Below are 17,318 nucleotides of genomic sequence, written 5' to 3'. Positions count from 1 at the left end.
GAAATACAAGACATACAGGACCTACTTTTCCACAAGATTCGTACGTCAGTGCAATAGCCACAATGCCCTCTTAGCCTATCGAATTCTTTCAAAATGCCGAGGACTAACGATTCATGCACGTACGAGGCGCAAAAAAGGAGCCGCAAAGGAATTTGACGTGCATGTGAAGCACTGAAAGGACAACATTGATTGAGTAACACTTAGGTGGGCGGTAATACGAATAGAGCCTGCAGGCACCTGCGAGACTCCACAGGTATTGAGGTTCTCATCTCAGTCGTCTGAAATCTACCAGTGGATCAGGGCAAACGAGTGAGTGGCTCTGCAAGTGTTGTTGGGACTTTCGAGTTTATTGGCTGCATAAAGGTTTGTTTACAGAGGAGCATTTGAAATGTCCTTTTGCATTTGTGTTTGTTAACAGAGAAAATATAACAATCTATAACGTAAAACTTGCTTGACAGGGAATTATGCTTATATATACGTGAGCCGACTTTTGAGCACAAGACAGTAACATTTAAGCGCCGTAAATTTGTTATGAAATGTAAATAAAATAAAATTATACCTAAACAAAATCATGTAAAAAAACCAGAATTGTGACAGCTTAAATTCTTATTTATGACATATAAGTACCAGTTTATGAAACCAAATTTCTACTTCTGCAGACTAATAATGAAAGATATTGAACAAAGCTATTCTAGTCGGTCTCTTGAGGAATATTCGCTAACAATTTTTGATACAGCCTTATTGACTCTTACGTATTCACTTTGTTTTACATCTCTATGCTGCCCAGTATCTATTCATATGACTTTATTTGATGTATGATTTTGTTCCATTCTTAAAATATCTTTGAATTTGTCAATTGTAGGAAGCATATGGCCAACTGACATCTGCATTGCCCGATACCACCCTTATAACGAATCATTTGTTCACTGGCAACACGTTCACAGACACTACAGAAGACTTCTGGTGATCGTATTGACTGGAACACCTGATTGAGAGGAGGCCTACGGATTAACTCGTCGATGTCATCCGATTTCCAGTGTCCTCCTGACAGGTTCATATTGTTGGTTCTATTGATGGCAGCAGATTCCAGCATCTTCCTTTTGTACGAACAGTTACCTTTGAAAACCAGCTCTGCTCCACTCCAGTTCACAGTATGGCCTTTGTCCCTCATATGTGGGAAAATCCCCGAACTCTCTTCTGATGCATATCGCACTGATCGTTTGTGCTCTGCCAATCTTTGCGAGATGGCTCTACCGTCTCCCCTACGTAATGCTGGCAATACGGTATACATTGTGTGAATCCTCGGCCTTCTTCTGCTCCTCTTTTTAGTTTAAGTATCTATAAAATTTATATATATATATCTTATAGATCTATACGTACATATATATATTGTATATATCTATATATAGTATAATATCTTAGTAATAATAGTATATCTAACGATAATTATATATCTATATAATATAGATTATATAATATATATTATTATATATTATATATAATCTATGTATTATATATTTAGACATAAAGAAGATCAAAGGCAGGAACACGAAGAGATCCACAATATGCTTTAATCATACGTTTCGTGACAATATCGCCACATCTTCAGGGATTTTTCTACAAAATAAAGTATAATATGTTAACATAAAACAAGAGCTAATTACAAGATCCAATAGTTGAAAAGTTAAAACAGTTTAATGCCAAAATTACAACTCTCACACTTAAATTACTACATGCACACTTGATTAAAAGAGACCAAAAGTAGTACCAAACAATCGGCCGCAATGCTGCATCCGGCTGATTGTCGTGGGAAAACACAGTTCTATGCACGTGGTCACACCAGACGGCTACGCCGCATCCGGCGCTCGCCTGAACCACTTGCATTTATAACTATCAAGATGTTTGACGCTGATTTATTCACTGAATGCATTCATGCAAGGCCAGCATTTTGGAAAAAGAGTGATAAAGGATATTGTGATAAGAACTCTAGAGAGAAAGCATAGGCGAAATACTAAGGAACGAGAAGTGGCCACATATGGAATCAGCATTAAATGAGTGAACCCAGAGTTAAGGACGAGTTGGCTCTTTCAGTAAGTAAGCCCTCTGCTTCTAATGCACAAATACATTTTAGTTTGGACAACATGATAGTCAACCTAAGTGAGCGACTTCGCCGCTTATGTGTGACAGGATGCAGGCAATGCGGCGGGGCTGCATACAGTTCCAACGCAGCGGCGACGCCGCATAGTGCGACACCGGCCTAAGGGCACTCTCCCCAAATGGACCTTGAGCAGAGAAGAATACTCAAGTGATGACGATAAGGCTTCTTATGCTGGGGTCACACATTCACGTATCACGACGGCGTATGCCCACGTATGTGGATCGTGGGCATCATTGCAGTGAAATGACCTTGAACAGCTGGTAAATAGGACACGGGCTAACGGATGTAAAGCCAGCACCGTAAATTGTGCCGCAAATGTATGTGCAAAAAAAGCAAGGTCGGATGTCTACCTGGAACTTCCGCCGATAGTGTGATGTTCTATGTACGTCACCTTCATGTCGTGACCACGCCCACTGTTGTGGGGCTGTAGGGTACAAAATGGCCGGCCTGTAAACAGAGCAGACTGTAAAGTGATGGAACATATATGAGAGAATGTAAAAATATTGCATTATGAAAATCCAGGTTGTAAATTCACTTTGGTAGAATTCTGCATGCACTGTAAAATATTGTATATTTTCAACAAATAAAAAAAAATGTAAGTCAGACATTATAATATACATACCATTGGCAGTCCCAACATCTTGGGCTTCTTCTGACGGACGATGTGTGGCTTGAGGAAGTAGAATATGTTCAGTATCCACTTCTCCCTGTCCGTTAGTCGTCCTCCGTGTCGCTGTCATCACTCTGTATCTCATCCAACTCCGACTCCTGTAGGTGGAAGATGACATTTCCTCGACCTGAGTGTCTGCAGGAGTGGCTGTAGGAGTCTTCTCCGGGGCAAAAGAAGGTCCTGCAAGATGTGACGTTGATGGTCCCTTCCTTGGTCGTTTTAGGAGGTTCGGCATCTTGAAGGGCGTTGTGGAGAGTACTTGGAGGAAACTGCTGGTCTCGGGAGACAGAAACAACAGCTGACCTGAGGGTTGCTGTTGTTGTTGTTGTTGTTGTTGTATTGAGTGCCGACCTGACCTTTTATACCACGCTGCAGCGTTGCCATGTCGTACAGGGTTGTAAATGTGTGAATCGGTTTCCCTGTAGGCTACAGCACAATTAGGAGGCCCACGTCCTTCGCGGCGGAAAGAAAATAACGACAGCGAACAATTCTTGTGACCCTAGCATTTACCCTGCAGTAGTCACCGTGAGTCCCACGTGCAATGCCTGGAGATACCTCAGGTGACATTTGGCGTGACCACCCACGACTTGTTTTGAACATTTCAAAACTGGAGCGGGTTATGGCGCCCAAGTGGGCGGAGCTTAGAGCCCAAACGACCGACCCGGTCCACCGTACGTCTACGATTTTACGTATGTTTTACGTTACATTTACGGTTTACTGACATAAGCTGTTGCCGACTACCAATTTCCGCTCATGCGTGTGCGTGCGTGCGTTGATACATGAATGTGTGACCTTAGCAGCATTAGTCAGTCAGTCAGCTCTGGATTTCTTGCCTATATACATATATATATAAATATATATATATATATATATATATATATATATATATATATATATATATATATGAATAACTTGATCACGATGTATATAAAACGTGATGCTATTTATAATAAAGATTTTTTTGCCACGAAGGAAAAAAATGAAAAAAGCGAGATAGCCAAGTACTTTCGGTCCTATTCGGACCCTTTACTGAGGCAAACTGATTTTACAAAGAACAACACAGTCAAAAAGAAGGCTTAATATACAAACTGACATACCAGATTAGCCATAAGGGCGATTTTCACTCTACAGAAAGGAGGAGTCGCCAGAGGCTAGCCACACCTTGAAGGATACCCGCAGTAAATAAGTGATTCTTCCAGAAAACAGTACATTTTGAAAAAAAAACACGGCGCATATACAATTTAATATCATGAATTTTTACACAAATTTTCCCAACAAAAACAAAAATTATTATTAATGAAAAGACGAAAGAAAATATAAATATATACTATATATCGAGCAAGAGAAAGAGGGAGAGAGAATATCGAACCAGAGAGAGAGAGAGAGGGAGAGAGAAAGAGAGAAAGACACAGAGAGAGAGAGAGAGAGAGAGAAATAATAACTATATACATGTGGGACTAATTTATTTAGTTGTTCATTTATTTTGAGGTCCTTCATAAACATCTTACAAATATATGGGTCCAAATGGTACATTCCCAGACTAAGATTTAGGTTGTTTTTATGAGTGATTTGTATAATTGCTGATTCCAGTAAATTTCTTGAAACATATCATTAGATCTAGCAATTACCGAGGTATCACCCAATTAATACAATGAGATTTTTCACTCAGATGGATAAACAGTGCATTTGAAGTCTGGGCTGTTCTAACTGATCATATGCTGCTTAATCCGAACACATAAATTTTTACTAGACTGACCAACGTAAAACGATTGGGCAATCCTTACAAGGAATTTTGTAAATGATGTTGTTATTTGTTACGGGACTATTCTTAATTAGCATATCTTAATGGTTTTGTTATAAGAGCACACTACATTAACATTAAACGATTTTAATATTGATTTTATGGTTTCAAATCCCACGAAAATAAGGTAACTAAGTACCATTTTTAGGCATTTCTTTTTCATTAATAGCAACATTATAAAACTTTTTGTGAGCTTTTTGATAACATAAATCTATTAAATGAGGTGGGTAGCAGAGATCGTTTCCTATCTTTTTTATGTATTCTATTTCTTGGTCCAGATATTGTGGACTCGTGATACACAAAGCGCTTAGGAACATAAAGAAAAAAATGGAAATTTTAATATTAAGATGGTGGCCAGAATAAAAATGTACATATGTTAAATTATTTGTGGGTTTTCTATAAATACTGAATTTGCATTGGAAAGATTCTCTATGTATTAATACATCTAGGAAAGGGATGACATTGTTATTTTCAATTTCAACAGTGAGTTTTATGGATGGCACTAAGTTATTCAATTTAGACACTAAACCATTTATATCGATACCACCAGGTAAGACTACTAAGATATCATCGACATATCGGTACCATTTTAAGGGGATAAGTGTGATATTCGGGAGGTGTTGTCTCTCAAAAAATTCCATATATAAGTTTGAAAGGAGAGGTGATAAAGGGTTACCCATGGCCATACCAAGCGCCTCAGTGGCGTGGTTGGTATGGTGTTTCCTTCCCACCTCGGTGGTCGCTGGTTCGATTCTCGCCCATTCCACTGAGGAGTGAGAGATGTGTATTTCTGGTGATAGAAGTTCACTCTCGACGTGGTTCGGAAGTCACGTAAAGCCGTTGGTCTCGTTGCTGAATAACCACTGGTTCCATGCAACGTAAAAACACCATACAAACAAACAAACAAACATGGCCATACCAAATATTTGTTGGTAATATTCTCCATTAAAAATAAATCTGTAATCACAAATACATAACTTAATTAAGGAATTTATGTGACTAACGGACATAGGCAATTCATGCAGTACAAGTTCATTACTTAAATATTCTAGCACAGAGTCGATGGGGACTTTTGTAAACAAAGAACATACATCAAAACTGACAAAAATATCGCTAGGGTTTAGTACAATGTTATTTAATTTTTCCACAAGATCAAGAGAATTCCGGATGTGTGAATTAGATACAGTTCCTAATAGCGGGGATAACAGTTTAGTAAGATATTTAGATAGTTTATAAGCAATTGATCCTACAGTACTAATAATTGGGCGCATAGGTTTGTTTTCCATATGAGTTTCGACTAGGCCATATAAATATAAGGTAATGAGGGACACTTTACAGTTAACTGACACAAAAGTTCTTTTTTATCTTTAAGAATTTGTTTGATATTGATATTAAATTTTTTTTTACTTGGTCCAAAGGATTTTTTGCGAGTTTTTTTGTAAGTTTATTTCATCCTCTAGTAAAGTATGCATGCGTGATATGTAGTCAGTTTTGTCAAGAACCACTAAACTATTGGATTTATCAGCCTTGGTAATGTGTAAGCTATTATCATTCTTCAATTCTTTTAAACTTTTTCTGTAGCGAGCGGGGAAGTTATTTTCATGGTAGGCATGTGTAGCACTATATGTCATGCCTTTGATAATGTCTAAATGATTTTGTGGTAGGTCACAGTATTTTTCAAACTTATATAGAGATGTCGCTATTGATAAAGCTGAGGGTTTGTTACAAATGAAGAAAGACATCCCAAAGCCTAATGCGCGCACTGCATTATCACTTATTTGTTTGCTCGATAAATTCACCACACAATCACTTCTAGCATTATTGGTCCAATCACTGTCGTTGATAAGGTTGTTTAATTTTCTGTCCAGTTTTCTAATCAAAGTGTCTGTAGTTCTATGAAGTTTTCCATATATTTCTTGCCTTAATGCGCGTTTCCAATCAGCGGGAATCGAGTAGTTGAAGTTACGTCGGGCTTTTTCCAGTTCTTTAAATTTCTCCTTTTCCTCCATTTTCGCGGCAGCAATGTGACATTTTAATATGATTGATGAAAATTCATTAAAAGGATGTTGATCGTATCTTCTTATGCGCTATGGGAATGTACCATTGGGACCCATATATTTGTAAGATGTTTATGAAGGACCTCAAAATAAATGAACAACTAATAAATTAGTCCCACATGTATTATTTCTTTCTCTCTCTCTCTCTCTGTCTTTCTCTCTCTCTCTCTCTCTGGTTCGATATTCTCTCTCCCTCTTTCTCTTGCTCGATATATATATATTTATATTTTCTTTCGTCTTTTCATTAATAATAATTTTTGTTGGGAAAATTTGTGCAAAAATTCATGATATTAAATTGTATATGGTCCCCTGTTTTTTTTTCAAAATGTACTGTTTTCTGGAAGAATCACTTGTTTACTGCGGGTATCCTTCAAGGTGTGGCTAGCCTCTGGCGACTCCTCCTTTCTGTAGAGTGAAAATCGCCCGTATGGCTAATCTGGTAGTGTCAGTTTGTATATTAAGCCTTCTTTTGACTGTGTTGTTCTTTGTAAAATCAGTTTGCCTCAGTAAAGGGTCCGAATAGGACCGAAAGTACTTGGCTATCTCGCTTTTTTCACTTTTTCCTTCGTGGCAAAAAACCTTTATATATATATATATATATATATATATATATATATATATATATATATATATATATATATATATATATATATATAAAAGTCATATCACATTTCTATTTTCTGTGATTCATATACGTATATCGAACTACAATGTCCTTTAATTGAAAGGCTCCATGGTTCGCGCCCGGGTCCAGGCAAGTCTATTATCGAGAAAAAAAAAAATCCCCTTTAGTTAAGCATATATGAAAATATATTAATTCCGAGGTAGAGCGAATTAGATATTAAAGGACATTGAAGCTCGATATAATATATATATATATATATATATATATATATATATATATATATATGTGTATATATATATATATATATATATATATTATATATATATATATATATATATATATATATATATATATATTTCTCCTCTCTCTCTACTCTCCCACATCCTCATCCAGTCGTCATCTTGTCCTCTTCGGGAGGCCTCCTCCTGGGCGTGTCCGCCCTTCCGACTGTCCTTCAGTGGGTCTCCTCCTCCAGCGGTGAACGGCTGGCATCACTGAGGTCCCGCCTCTCTCCCTCCGCCCTTCCTCTGAGGGACTGGGCGAGTCTCCGCCCTCTATCTCTGCTCTTCTGTCTTTGAGTCCTCCCTCTCGGTGGTGGGGGACCTCCCTCTCAAGGTGGCGGAGGAGGAGGAGGTCGGGCAGAGAGAGGACTCTCTCTCTCTCTCTCTCTCAGGAATTATTATTATTGACGTTTTTCGATCGTCATCATTATTATCTTCTTAAAAGCAGAGAGAGAGGTACTAATCCTTCCTCGCCTGCTGTGGCCTCGTCGAGGTAATCCTCCTTCGGGAGGATCTCCTCGCGAGGCAATTCCTGTTATGTAAATGTTGCCGAGGGGGAGGAGGAACCTGGAATTCGTATCTATATGAGCCTTATGGCTACAGAGATAGAAACGAAAATGGTCTTGATACCGACACCTGCGTGTGTGTGTGTGTGTTTGTTTGTTTGTTGTATGTCTGCATTTTTAGCCTATTGTTAGGGAAGGCAGAGGCAGGCCACGCTCTCTCTCAAAAGATGAGGGAATGAGACCTACAGATCCTGGTTTCAGTTTTTGAGTTATGAATGAATAGGCCTATATATATATATATATATATATATATATATATATATATATATATATATATATATATATATATATGTTTGTTCTGTTGGAATGTCTTGTCTTGTCCCGTTTTGTGCCTTGCATCTCGTTTCTTTTTTTTTTTTTTTACATTTTCCATCATATTTCTCGGAGCCAAACCTCTTCAAATTATCGTATTTTGATTAGAATTATCGTAAATTTTTCATTATCATAATATAGCTGTATTTCACCTACAGCAATATATCTTTATATCTATTAATGTAAGTCTAAATAGAAAAATTGTGATGTCATTCCTATTTATTGCTAATAATGAAAAAAAAATAGAACAAAAAGATAACTTTTCTGTAGGCTGTACAAAGTAGCCTATTTAGTACTTCAGTGATTATTATTGTCATTCCATATCACCATTGTAAACTTTAAAAAAGAAAAAAATCACAACTAACATGAGTATTGCTTTCAGAAAATTGCCAGTTTTTCTTAAACATCACATTACAACACCATTACAAAAGAAAAACATGCAGCATAATCATATAATTGTTTACTTTCAATTCTTCACTGATTACTATTACTAATCATCAGTATTATCATCAATGAAAACGAACTAAAAGATCAGTACTATACTGTTTATGAAGGACTCGCTAAATGTTCTTTATCATCACACTGTAATAACAATAAAAACTAAAATTATGCATACAGAAAAAAAAATTACTTCACTGACTTATTCATCATCCATTAGTATATCACTGATGGAAAAGGAAATATCATCATTCTTATCATCACCTTCATCAAAGAGAGAGAGAGAGAGGTACATATTTGTCTGTACTTATTTTCAGGCGGTGAATGACCTTGGGTGCCTTATAATGAACCTTGAATCTTCTAAATTCCTAAAAGTTGACGAAAAGGTTCAAATTATCGTACATTTCCAGTTATTATATTACATATATCGCGAATTATCGTATATCGTACGCTCGTTATCGTACAGAGGGTCAAATTATCGTACTCGTACGATAATTATTGTACGAGTACAATATATATATATATATATATATATATATATATATATATATATATATATATATATATATATAGGCTATATATGTTTGTACCCAGCCAACTCCTTTCTGCCCCAAAAGTAACCATTATTATTATTGTTATTATATGAAGGTAGACCCTCTCTTAAACATGTTTTGTTAAAGATGATGGCAGCATCAGTGGAATTGATTTTATATATGGTCTTTTCAATTCTTCTTATTATTCTCTTCTCATCAGGGCTGATATTTGCTAATAGCTGGCCGATGTTCATATCTTGGTTAAAGAAATGTTTTCTAAAAATACTAATATTGTTATGATAACAAAAGTGGTTATCATAACAATAAATTAGTATTTTTAGAAAACATTTCTTTAACCAAGATATGAACATCGGCCAGCTATTAGCAAATATCAGCCCTGATGAGAAGAGAATAATAAGAAGAATTGAAAAGACCATATATAAAATCAATTCCACTGATGCTGCCATCATCTTTAACAAAATATTATTATTATTATTATTATTATTATTATCGGGGTGAAATGCCTCCAGGTGATTCCCAATTACTTGAATTCCCTGTCACAGTGAGTTGCCAGATCATGAACGCATGGTAACCACACATTCACTGTGACAATGAATTCACAGTGATAGTGATTTCATAGTGAAGATGAATTCACAATGACATTGATTCACAGTTACAGTGAATCAGCAGTGACAGTTAATTCAAAGAGTATTGAATTCACAGTGACAGTGAATATACAGTGAAGGTGAATTCACAGTGATGGTGATTTCAGAGTGACTGTGAATTCGCAGTGACATTGAATTCACAGTCACTAGTGAATTCACTGTGAATGGGATTTCTCAGTGAAGGAAAATCACAGAAACTAGTAAATTCACAGTGACAGTGAATTCATAATGATAGTGAATTCACTGACAGTAAATTCACATTGTCAATGAATTCAAAATGATAGTGAATTCACTGTGATTCGTAATTATTTACAATGACAGTGAATACACAGTGACAGTGAATTCATGGTGACAGTGAATTCACAATGACAGTGAATTCACAGTAACAATGAATTCTCTGTGACAGTGAATTCACCGTGAGAATGAATTCACTTTGACAATGAATCCGCTGTCAATATAATTCATGGCGACAGCAGTTAATTTATATAAGATAAGTTATGAACTTATCTTTTTCTAATAACTGTTTTCCCGTTACCTTCTTGTTCTCCTGAATAATAATAATAGTAATCGTATTAACAATACATGTTTTTATTGAGAATAATGGCTATTTCAGCCGCGTTTATTTTTTATAGAATTTTCACTATTCTTCTCATTAACTGCTTTTGCTTTTCTTTCTGTAACTTGAGGTTTTGGCTTATACCAGACGCCAAATGGGATATTCATTCGTGTTAAAAAGCTGTATTTATGTCTAATTGAATATATTATACAAAATGCAGTACAAATTGGATCTTAAGCTTAGAAGAATAAAAGATACTGAGTGACTTATTCTGGATTTCTCTTGCTCAGGGGCGTCTGTTCCTCTCTCTCTCTCTCTCTCTCTCTCTCTCCTCAGATCTGAGAAGAAATTCGGGATTCTCTCACACCTTGAAATAGGTAAGAAGACTAAGGTGCTTCTTCGTCTTCTCACTATATCACAGATAACTTCAAAACACTTGGTCACTCGAGGTACTACAGTGTCAAGACACCTCGACACTAGAGTTACAGTGCTTTGAATCACCACCACAAGTCTTCACGAACACACTATAGTTGTGTGTGACTTCAGAACGGTTATAACTGGGGTTACAAAAGAGGGTTGTCAACTGTATCAGAATAATGATGATTAGGGGAAGAGGAGCAAAAGAAAGACTAAAATGGTCAGTGGGAGATCCACCATTCAGTTAAATTTTAAGCCACGCGAAATTGTCTAATAATTCCTTCTGATTATAAAGTGAAGTAGCTAATTCTATGGATAAACACTTCCTAATGATCTGTAAGTACCTGTATGCTACACAGGTAAATATCTAGTCTAGGCATATATAAACCAGCTGAATCTACAGATACAGTTAGGGGGAATGAAAGCAGATGGTCTGCCTCCTGATTATCTGTGATTGCTTTCAAATTATTTTTGTAATAATTAGGCGTATAATAATTAGGCTTGCTACACAAATTACAGGCTAGCTGGATCTACAAGTTACACTTATACGGTATCATAGAATTCCTTCTTTTGGCTGGAGAATAATCTAAAAAGAAAAACATAACATAGTAGTCACTCCCTCCTCCTGCCTCAACCCTTTCTACCTCAATCCTCTTACCCCTCAACCTCTTTCCTCCTTCCTCCTCAACCCCAAGCCCAAATTATCTAGGTAATTCCCGTAAATATAACTAAGTACCTTCATAGCAAATAAGTTATTGGTTATATAATTATAAAAATTATTTATTGGACCTGTGTAACATGTAGTAGCGTGGAAAGACCAGTAGGCCTATCGATTTTTTTTCTTCTTTTTTTCAAATTCAGTTAAATGATCGAGTTCCCTCGACCATCGGCATGTATGAGTGACGTCATTATACGGAGAGAGAGAGAGAGAGAGAGAGAGAGAGAGCAACTCCAGGCAATGGGTGATGATGGCCCGATCAAGACAATAATTGCGTCCTGCACATAACTCGTAAGCCACTTGTGTTTCGATATGATATAATCACTGTATGTTGGTTTATTTACACACACACACACATACAAATTGACCTATATTGGTCGTCAAGTACCGTCCTGATAACTATATATAATTATTTTCTATTTTCTTCTTTTTTTCTCTCTCTTAACCTCCTGCGCATGATGGTGATCATAGGCGTAGAGTAATTCATGATTCATTCTATTCAAGTGAATGCATGATTTATTATGTATAACTATGTATAACTGAGGCTCAACGAGGCTCCGTTACTAATGAATGGCACCTGTATTTTTGCGATATATAGTTTGCAATTGATTCTATCCCAATTTGCTTGCCAGCGCAGAGTGACCTCGTAGGTCCCAGCTAGCTGCTGCCTGGCTTTTAGTCTAAATTCTACGCTCTAAGATGGTGATTCAGATTTAAATGTATTTATTAGTAGCATCTGACAGACTTCATGATGGTATGGTATATTAGAAACGACACCAAAAGCAGTGATATGAATAAAGTATTCATTAATATTTCAACAATTCCATTTCGTCTCTTGTCACTTAGTTCGACTTCGAATGAATCAGTTGACAAACATTAAGCACCGAGTGAGATACCAAAAGGGTCGATCATCTCGAGATTTCCCAGGGGGTTTTCGACCAAATGAGCCTTTGGGTGCGTCAAGGCTCCGCAGCATTCATTGTCTTGCTACACTATTCAGAGTCGTTCCTACATCTTCTAGATCTAGTCCTGCCCCGAGTGCCTACAATCTTCCAGTTGCCAACTGGTCTATATATCTTTAGTTACTATGCAATATTTCCATCATTTCCTGACCGTTCTTCCTGCTCAAGACACTCCTTAATTTCCTTCATCCTAATCCTGCCATATTGGCTTCGTTTTCTGATTACAAAATGAGGAGGATTGGACGCATAAAGGTTCCTTTCCGTTCAGGATACTCTTGAGATTCGGGTTGATGGTTCCTGTGGCTCCCACTGGACCGAACTCCTATCGCCTTACGTCCATAACATCCAAATGGTAGGAACACGAATTATTTGGGTCATAGACTAAGCCACGATGTGTTGGCCTCCATTTTCAAGATGGTGGCGGGACATTTTATTGTTCGTATTCTTCTTCTTCTTATTTTACTGCGACGAAATAAAGAATCGGAATTATCACCAAGACAGAGAGCAGCTCATATAAGCTTCCACGATTAACTGTCTCATATCCAGCACAGAGAGAGAGAGAGAGAGAGACTGTCTCTACGTGAAGTGTACAAGTCTGTTGGAAGTTGGCAACTTGCAAGGCACACGTCCCAGACTCTCAGCGTTCCTCTGGGTGTCATCAGGTGTCATAACCTTCAGTGTTTTGCGTTATTCCTGTGTTGTTCACTTATAAACGCGTTAATGACCACGTTTTTTGCTTTATTTCAGTCCTTCCTTTTGTCTCCATTTTCTTTAGACTGAGGCTCTGAATCTCTCTCTCTCTCTCTCTCTCTCTCTCTGGCTAAAGCATCGTTTCCTTCCCAGACCATCGTAGTAGTACTAACTGAAACTCGTAGCTACAGTAACACTTTCTCTTACTGTCCGCCGCTCGTCGTCTTCACCGATACTCTCTCTATTTTCTGTTTGAATAATTGATCTTATTCTTCAGTAAATCGTATTTTACGGTGAAAGAGGCCGTGCTGGCGTATGGACAGTTTAATCTAAATCATTATTATAGCAAGTATGGCATCGAAACGGGCGTGTGTCTGCCAGACGATCCTTAAATCTCTCTCTCTAGCGCCTCAGTGGCGTGGTTGATATGGCGTTGGCGTTCCACCTCGGTGGTCCCGGGTTCGATTCTCGGCCATTCCATTGAGGAGTGAGAGGTGTGTATTTCTGGTGATAGTTCACTCTCGACGTGGTTCGGAAGTCACTTAAAGCCGTTGGTCCCGTTGCTGAATAACCACTGGTTCCATGCAACGTAAAAGCACCATACAAACAAATAACATCCCTCTCTCTCCCTCTCTCTCTCTCTGCAGTTCTAGTAGAATGTGGTGCGTCACAATTTCCTGATACTTAACGAAAACTTTTATAAATTCCTTATCAATTTTCTTCACATTTCAATTAGTTTGTTTTCACTCATGACCTCACCGAATTATTTTGGGTTCAACTTTCACATTTATGTATCTTTCTTTTCGATGATTATACCAGAAGTTCGTGTCTCTCTCTCTCTCTCTCTCTCTCTCTGACGACATTGTAACATAAGTGAGGTTTGTGATCCCCAGTCTCTCTCTCTCTCTCTCTCCTTGTCTTGGGGGGTGGCCCCCTTCACCCGAACTCTTGACCCGATGATAGATTCGTGTGGAGTCATATTATAGGCCTATAATGCCTCGCATGGTGACAGCATTTTATAGCTTACTCGGGGAGTAAGCCTACAATTGACTTTGGCTTTTTATTAATTAATATTTAATATAAGGAAATATATCTTATTTAATATTTTTCTTTCCACTTCCGTTTTTTATTTCCACGGTTGATATGATTTAATTACTGCGTGAAACTACGTATATAGCATACATACTTACACAGACACTCTCACGCTTACACAAATGTATACACATGCATACATTCATGTATAAACATGCAGACACACTTACACATGCATCCACACCCTTGAACACAGGTATACACACTTACACACATGTATATACACACACACGTGCATACACACCCTTGAACACTTGTATATACACTTACGCACATGCATATATATATACACACTTACACGTGCATACACACTTACACACATGCATTCACACACCCTTGAACACATGCATACGCACACCCTCGAACACGTGTGTACACAGTTACACATGTATACACACACTTGAACACATGTGTACACACACACTTACACGTGCGTTCACACTTGCATACACACTCATCCTTGAACACATGTATACACGCATGTATATACACTTAAACACCTATGAACACATGTATACTCACTTACACAAACGTGCATATATACACCCTTATTTTTTCAACTACAATATTTGGATATAACCATTAGAGAGAGAGATAAAGGAGCAAGGGAACACCGCCCCCCCCCCCCACTGCCTCCACAGAAGGCCCCCTACCAAGCTCCCCCACCTCCTATGCAGCTGCTCAGCTGCAGCCAGGCGTGGTCGGTCACTCCCCTGTACACACACACACACTCAGACCCAGTGAGGTAAGCACCGCACACAGAAACGTACACACGTGAGGGGGAGTGCACACGTAGTATTAATATACGCACCCACACACGCCCTACATTCCTCACCTTTCCCCCTCACGGAGGGCGGGGGCGCCTGTTCTTGCAACTACAGGCCATCTTGGACTTCATCTGACCCCCATGTACTTTTTTTTCTTTTCTTTTTGACTGTCATAGACACTGTTGTGATGTAATGGCATTCATTTTGTGTGTTTGTCAAGGTACGCATGAGGCCAGAATCGTACTGAGAACATGAACACTAGGCACCAGGATCACTTGTCTGTTCCGAGAACTTTCACCGATACGGGAGCGAGGCGTCTAGGAGTGTGTGGTCCAGTGTTCTGGAACCGTCTGCCTGCTGATATCAAGCAACGCGAAACCATATCTTCTTTTAAATCTCATTTGATTGCACACTTACTCCAAAAAGGAGAAACTCTTCATTTTTAACCTTAGGTTCTCCTCACTGTCATAAGTTTTAGGAGCTTTAGAAGTATTCTCTGCTATACCGAATAAAGGTTGTGAAATTTTATCTTTGGTCGTAAACTCTGTTTACTTTATCTTTTATGAGAATTAGCTAATTTATTATTTTACTGATTTGAAAGTTTTCACTTGATTGTTTTTAAGAATCGTATTCATTTTAGGCCTATATCATTATATGTTGTTTATCTTACTGCATTTCTGTTGCATAGAGTCGAAAATTTTTTAATGGAATAAAGAATTTGACTTTGACATCAATCTCTCTCTCTCTCGTTTTTAAGTGTGGTACTAAACCCCCTTTTCCCATGTTTTATCAGTTTCCTCTCTCTCTCTCCCCGAGCTTTTGTCATCTAAAGTTTTGTCACTGTTTTGTCAGTGTTTTAACACACCCACCCCCCCTCTCTCTATCTCTCTCTCTCTCTCGCTCTAAAACAGGTTGTCCAGGTTTGACTATATTATCGTCTGTGTAGTCTATTTTTCCTGCTTCTTCTTCTTCCCAGCTTGTTCCCATTTTTATATGCAGTCACCGTTTCGGATGAGCCATTTCCATCTATTTCTATCCTGCGCTTCTGCCTCATCAATTCCCTTCTCATGTAAGTCTCCTCTCACACAGTCCTTCCATCTCTTTCTTGGTCTCCCTCTTCTTCTTCTTCCTTGCACCTCCACCCTCATAGTATGTCTCCCAGCGTGGTCCTCATCTCTCCTCAACAGGTGTCCACACCATCTCAGCCTCCCCTCCTGCACTTTCTTTGATACTTCCACCACCTTAGTCGACCCCCTTATGTAGTCATTTCTGATCCTATCCTCTCTTGTCACCCCAGACATCCACCTAAGCATTCTCATTTCTGCCACATCCATCTTCTTCTGCTCTGTTTTTCTCATGCTTGCTGCTTCCGTACCATACAGCATTGCTGTTCTTACCACTGTCTTGTGAAATTTTCCTTTTAACCTAAGCGGCACTCTTTTGTCACAAAGAACTCCAGAGGCCGCTCTCCAGTTGTTTATCCAATGACCTGCTGGTACCCGATGTTTTACTTCTTCTTCCATACTTCCTTCAGCGTTAACTAAAGATCCCAAATACTTAAACTTATCAACTCTCCTTATTTGCTCTCCACCAAGCTGAATACTTTCTCTATCATCCCCCTCAGTGGTGGAACACATATATTCTGTCTTAGATCTACTTATTCTCATTCCTCTGTCCTCCAGTACTTGTCTCTATCTTTCCAATTTCACTTCCAGATCTTCCCTGCTCTCTGCACACAGAACAATATCATCTGCATACAATATGTTCCATGGTACTGTCTCCCTTACTTCCTCTATTATAATATCCATCACTATGTTAAAGATAAATGGGCTCAGAGCCGACCCCTGGTGTAATCCTACTCACCTCAAAACCTTCTGTCTCCCCAACACTGCTCCTCACTCTGGTAAATACATTCAGGTACATCTCTTGTATCAATCGCACATACTTCTCTGGCACCATCTTCTCCCTCAGACTCCTCCATACCTCTTGTCTCGGGACTCGGTCATAAGC

The 17,318-nt window shown here is 38.3% G+C and overlaps 1 long non-coding RNA gene across 1 annotated transcript in view; it reads left to right on the top strand.

Moving 5' to 3' along the window:
* Positions 1 to 340: 340 nt before the first annotated feature.
* LOC135201244 (uncharacterized) overlaps positions 341 to 17,318 on the top strand; it is a 196,997-nt gene continuing 180,019 nt past the window's right edge. Inside the window, exon 1 of the long non-coding RNA XR_010311462.1 lies at positions 341 to 363. This is a non-coding gene — a long non-coding RNA (uncharacterized LOC135201244). The remainder of the gene's footprint in view (positions 364 to 17,318) is intronic.

This window comes from Macrobrachium nipponense, chromosome 28 (genome assembly GCF_015104395.2).
Source record: "Macrobrachium nipponense isolate FS-2020 chromosome 28, ASM1510439v2, whole genome shotgun sequence".
NCBI lineage: Eukaryota > Metazoa > Arthropoda > Malacostraca > Decapoda > Palaemonidae > Macrobrachium > Macrobrachium nipponense.
Note: the sequence above shows the minus strand (reverse complement) of the source record. Positions and strands in the feature narration are given on the sequence as shown.